The sequence below is a fragment of the Centruroides vittatus genome, unplaced genomic scaffold, assembly GCF_030686945.1.
Source record: "Centruroides vittatus isolate TY-2023 unplaced genomic scaffold, ASM3068694v2 contig_898, whole genome shotgun sequence".
Lineage (NCBI taxonomy): Eukaryota > Metazoa > Arthropoda > Arachnida > Scorpiones > Buthidae > Centruroides > Centruroides vittatus.
This window is the reverse complement of record NW_027122588.1, coordinates 205451-211450: the sequence shown is the minus strand read 5'-3', so window position 1 is coordinate 211450 and position 6000 is coordinate 205451.

Here is a 6000-nt window from a genome sequence, read left to right as displayed (position 1 = left end):
GAAATTGATTTTACATTGCTTACAGCGCAAAAAGTGCCACAGTGGGGAGTTTTGGTACTAATTTTTTTTTTACGGAAATGTTTTCCTGCATGTGAATTTGGTTACATTTAAACTTTTATTTATTTACTTATTTACTAAACTTTTTCCGCCCCGTGGGCACCAAGTGGGCCATTACAAGACCATCGTGAGTTTGGCCAGTCCCACAATGACGTGGTAGGATGGTGAGGGACGAACCCCTGAAAAATTCCTGGGATTTTTGATCCGTCCAGATTCGAGTTAATTTTGATTAAATTTAAAAAATAAGAATTTTACGCTATTTAAATTTTTAAAAAAGAACTATTTTAAGATATATTTCCGGAATTTTCATACAAATATAACATTATTTTTAAAATTTTCTGTTTCATTGCCTGCATAATTTTTTCGAGTGCGCTGAAATTTTTATATATTCTAGCTAAAAAATTTCGATAAAAATTTAGATAACAAATTATCATCAAATTTAATTGAAAAAAATATCAAAACGGATATACTGACGTACAGTACTGTACAGTACAATACACTAGGCCTGTATTCTTACACATTTAACAATATTGTTCTCGATCGAGTACCTCTGAAGCGCGCTTTTAAAACAAAAAGTTATCCCACATTACATTTTATTATAAAAAAAAATAATAGTGAAGTATTTTTTTCTAATTTGTAGTGCAAATATAATTGTTAAAGTAATATTTTAACAATTTTATACTTGTATTATTATGCTTACAATTCAGTATGCTGCAATTAATTAACAGAAGCGATGATGATGATGAAAGTGATACAGGCTGAACAATTGTATATAATAGTAATGAAAACAAGATATTAGTAAATTAGGACGATTCTATTTAAGGGAAGCTAGAGGATAAAAATCTCCCCAGATCGAACGGAGAATGGATTCTCCTGTTACGTCACAAGCAACCAATCGGCACACCCAAGAGGAAGATCGGAGGGGAAATAAGTGAAGAAAGGAAGGCTTCCATTTATCACCCACGCTAAAGAATGGAACAATCCCGGTGTCATTGGCCACACCGGGGATAGGAAAGATATCTCGCGGCCCTACCGCTGAGGTTAAAGACATCGACGGTTGTTGACACCGTTGCAACGGTGAACGACCTGATACTTTAGGTCACTCACCTCGTGCGTTATGGGGTTGTCGTCGCAAGGTCGGTCAGTCCGAGTGAAAGTTGTTACGGTTACGATGTCATCAACTTCACTTTCCATTCCCATTCAGGAAATGCTGCCGCGAATCTAGGTCTACTGTTCCACGAGGAAAATCACACACCACCTCGTTTACTTTCTAAATATTAAATGAAGATCAGCATTCGATAATATTAATATTAAGGAAATCGATAGGCTGAAATGAAAATATATTAAAATCTAATCTAAATCTAAAAAAACAGATTTTAATTCATTTCGATAATATCGAATGATAACTAATTAAAATGAAAATATCTTAATTTAAATCGATTTAATTAACATTTCTCGTTTTCTATACAATTAAGCAGCTTTGACATTCCCAAATTTCATATTTTTCTCACCATAAAAATATTAATATATTCCATTAAACGAACGGAACATTTCCAATCGAATAAACAATTGTCGATACCTTTATAATATAAAATTTTTCAAGTTACAGGCTTATTTATCTTTAAAAAATGAATAAATAATTTCGAAATAGGAAGAATGTAAATAAAAAACAGCACGTGTAGTTTATTGTTTACATTGTTACCTTAGCAACTTAGAAAATCGAAGCGGAAATATCTCATTCTGCCAAGAGGTAGAGGTTGGAGAGTTGTAACGACGATAAACAAAATAATACGCCATTCACACCTGTCACACGTACACGCTTCGCAAATAAAGCGGACAGGAGCGTGCAACATTTCACGTTTTCGTCATCCAGTAAAGGACACATCGTTATTAGTTGGTTTGGTAAACGTCGGCTGTTCACCTTCCATTGACCTCGGTCGGCGTTTCGACCTTGGAAGCACCAACGAACAACCTTGAATGTGTGTTGGTGTCCTTCAATCGTCCTATTCTGAGCTGACAGCCTTATAATCGGCATTGAAATAAACGAAACGTGTCTAGCAGCACGGTCACTCACACAAACTAAACCGAAAACATCCTTGTCGAGGTGAATGTTTTGTTCGGACATTAAACCGGAAGTGATTCCGTTTTCCGATACATTAAACCGATTTTTAAATATTCTACAGTGTTTATAATATATTTACTACTCGATTGGGTTTTAAATAACAATCTACGTGTATAGTGTGAATTTAGGAATTTGAAACGAGTAAACATTTTAAATTTGAAGTGTATACACTTACTACTAAACATCGATCACGTCTTTATACAGGTATCGATTGTTCTTTCTTATTTTAGAATGAAATTTGAATGTATTTTAAAATTAAAACGAGTAAATGTTTTAAACGAATTATTAATTCATTTTATATGTTTTACTAATATTAGATGTCGGGAAGATTCCATTGTTTGATAGGTAGAGACCTTCGTACCTCTTACCTTTAGAGGAAGTGGACTGCTGCTATCGCTTTTAGATATGTTTTTAGCATTATTTTTACATTCTATTTACCAAATAATTTGATAATGTAGATAAATATTTAAATCTTATTTTCCTGTTTACAAGTTAAATTTAATATTATGGTATTTATTTTAATTATTATATATATAATAATTAATATATATACCAAATTAAAATGAGTAAATGTATTAAATATTTACTATTTATTAAGTTATAAATATATATGTTTAAATATTAAACTTGATGGAAAAATTGAGTTTTATACGTTAATTTACTTAAAATACAGAAAATATCGCGCTATTAATAATAGTCGATTTAGTAAAAGCAGCAACAGTAATAATTAAATTAAATTATTTTCCGTTTCTTTAATATTTATTAAGTTTTTTATAAAATAAAATTAATTAGTTCATATGAAAAAATATGTGATTTCAATTAAACTTGTAAAATATCGAATTATTTCAGGAGCATTTAAAGCGTTCTTAATTTCTTTCTAATTCCCTATCAATAAATCACAAGTATTGTATTCTGGTAATTGTTTCTCAAGATATTTTGTAATATTTTAAATAAATATTACTATTAAATCGTATCATACATATCTCTTTAGACAGAAAACGAATATGCAATAAATTTAATAATTCGTAAAGAAAGCCTTAAAAAACATAGTTTGAACTGTTTTTAAAATAAGACATTGACCATACACAGTGAAGCTTTTTTTTAACGGAACTTCTCTAATACCTCTATTCACAACTAAAGAGCAAGAGTTGGGAGTCAAAACCAATAAGCGTTCATACACTAAAAGTACAGTGAATGGTTATTGCAAGGGCGTTCATACATTCGGTCACTTACCATACGTGCCCCCTTTTCGTCTTTTTTCCTAATCCCCAAGAAGACCCAAATTCCATTATCAACAAACAACAGAAAATCCATTACTTCAGCTTATTCTGCAAATATTAAAGAATCTAATGAACGATATTTATCCATTGTTCCATGCAACTTCGTTGCATGTTAACAAAAACTTGGCCCGATTGCAACCAACTCCATCTTATGAGAGCGCTGATCCCATGTTGAATTATAGTTTGAAGCTTCTTGCATAATGTATGGTGGTGCCTTTTGTATAGTCTGCGTGCGTCACTGGGTAATTGGTTAACTTCTAACTGTAATTCTTGATCCCTCGTTGCAAATAAAAGCCGTAAAGGGAACGGCTTTTTGATCCCGGGAGTGTCCATTAAGAGAGGTTTTACTGCACTTCGAAAACTGTTTGAAATTATTTTTCGATAACTATTCTGTTTATGATGAAAAGTTTTCTTCATAAAGTTCTCTCTTTTTTGTATCTGAATGTTCTATTTTGAAGAGCGTAACGTTGATGTAATGAAAATAAACACTGAATGGTATATATATTGAAGATGGAATCTATTTAAAGGGACATCAAACATTTGATGTTAAAGTTGATGAAACAAAATTCTATCAGTATTTTAGAATGTCTAAATACTATTATTTACTTGATAAAATTACAGTTGATTTAAATAAAAATAATATATTATTTAGAGACGCCATAACACCTAGAGAAAAGTTAGCAGTTTCATTGTTTGTGACATTTTTTTCAGAACATCGGAACTGATGAGTAAACATATTAGAATTTAAGTTTGTAAATTGTTGAATTTTTGAGTTTGGGTTTGTATTTGTAAGGCGGCAGATTGCAATTTCTGCATGTCGATTGTTGCAGACTCTGGTTCGAGTTTATATTTGAAGGTTGATTTCTGGATAAAATTTCTTCTAATTCAATTTTTGAAACTATTTCAAAAATTTTTGATTTGGCCAAATTTTGCTTAATATTAGAGAATGTTTTAACAGTCTCTGCCATGTTAGTAAAAAATGCATCTATTTCATTTAACTCCTTTGAGTTAAAATAATTTTTTCCTTATTTTTTTATAATATAGTCCATTGAAACTCATGACACAGTCTGTATTGTTTGTGTTTGCTTTGTACTTGTTTCGAGCCAATTTTTTGTTTTTCTGTAGAAGTATTTAGTTAAAGTAGGGTAAAGTTTCCTGATTGTTTATTACAATCACCTCAGTATCTTGTATATCTTGGGATTTTATGGAATTTCCAACATTTTCAACCAACTCTTCTGAATATTATGAAGAGTTCCTCTTTCTTGAAAATATAGAACAAAAAGAAAAAGACATTTGCTCTTCATATTTCCATTTTCGAATTTTGGAGCAGCTAGCTTGACTACTTTTCGTGTGTCTATTCTTTTTAAGAGTTTTTCGGAATCTTCCAACTTCTTTTTGTAGTTTGGCCTAAATAGAAAATAAATAAAATTAAAACACCATTATATATTGATATAATAATATTGATACTTTTTTTCTAGGTTTTTAGCAACAGAAGACTCATACAGGACAATACTACTAGTTACAGACTTGGACATTCTACTGTAGATTATATTGTAGATGGCAATGACATATAACTACTGGACTCTGAACCGGGCCGCCATCTTTGAAGAGAATTGAATGTGCGTCTTCTATGAAATAAAAAATACAAGAAATATATACATGCGCTCCTCGACTTACAAACACGATTGGTTCCTGAAGTTTTGTTGTAAATCGAGGAGTGCCTGCACTGAATAACATATATCACCTTCATAGGGGGCTGTCCATCCATAAATGACGTCCACACTAAAAGGAAGGGAGAGAAGTTAAGACAAATCGCACAAAAATCGAACAAGGGAGGAAGGGTTGAGTTTTAATGGACGACTGTATATTTCATTAAAATTTATACAGATTATGCACTTTATTATATTTATTTCAAAATATCTTGCATGTTTTATTTCTACTTATGGTATCTACCATTCGTAAAGTGATAAAGATTTAAGGATGGTTGTTTTGTTGGACGTCCGAAGAAGGGAGGAGTTACGGAAACTTGGATAAACTGGAACATGAGGGGAGGGGAAGTATTAATGTCAAGAAAAATGTGGACGTAATTTATGGATGGCTCCATATGAATATTTACAAATACAGTAACCCACTAATAAATGTAATTTATTGACTTTTAAAATGAACAAGTTTGTTGTATATTTGTGTTACAGAAACACCACGATGAGCCTGATTATCTGATGCGGTGGGTCAGGCATTTGAGTTTAATCTTGCCGCAGCACCAGGGCCGGATTTCAGGCGATTGGAGCGATTGGTGCCAATCGGGCCCCGCGCTTGAAGGGGCCCCGCATCACGTCAAAATTTATATATTTAAAAATAGTACATGTTACAAAAATAAATATCTAGGTATATTATTATTAAAAATAAAACAACATATTTCAATATGTAAATTAACAGTTAATTAATTTTGTTATTTAAAGTTTGAGGGGCCCCGCAAAAAAAAAAATTCAATCGGGCCTCGCACCTATTGGATCCGGCGCTGCGCAGCACACTCCATTAATC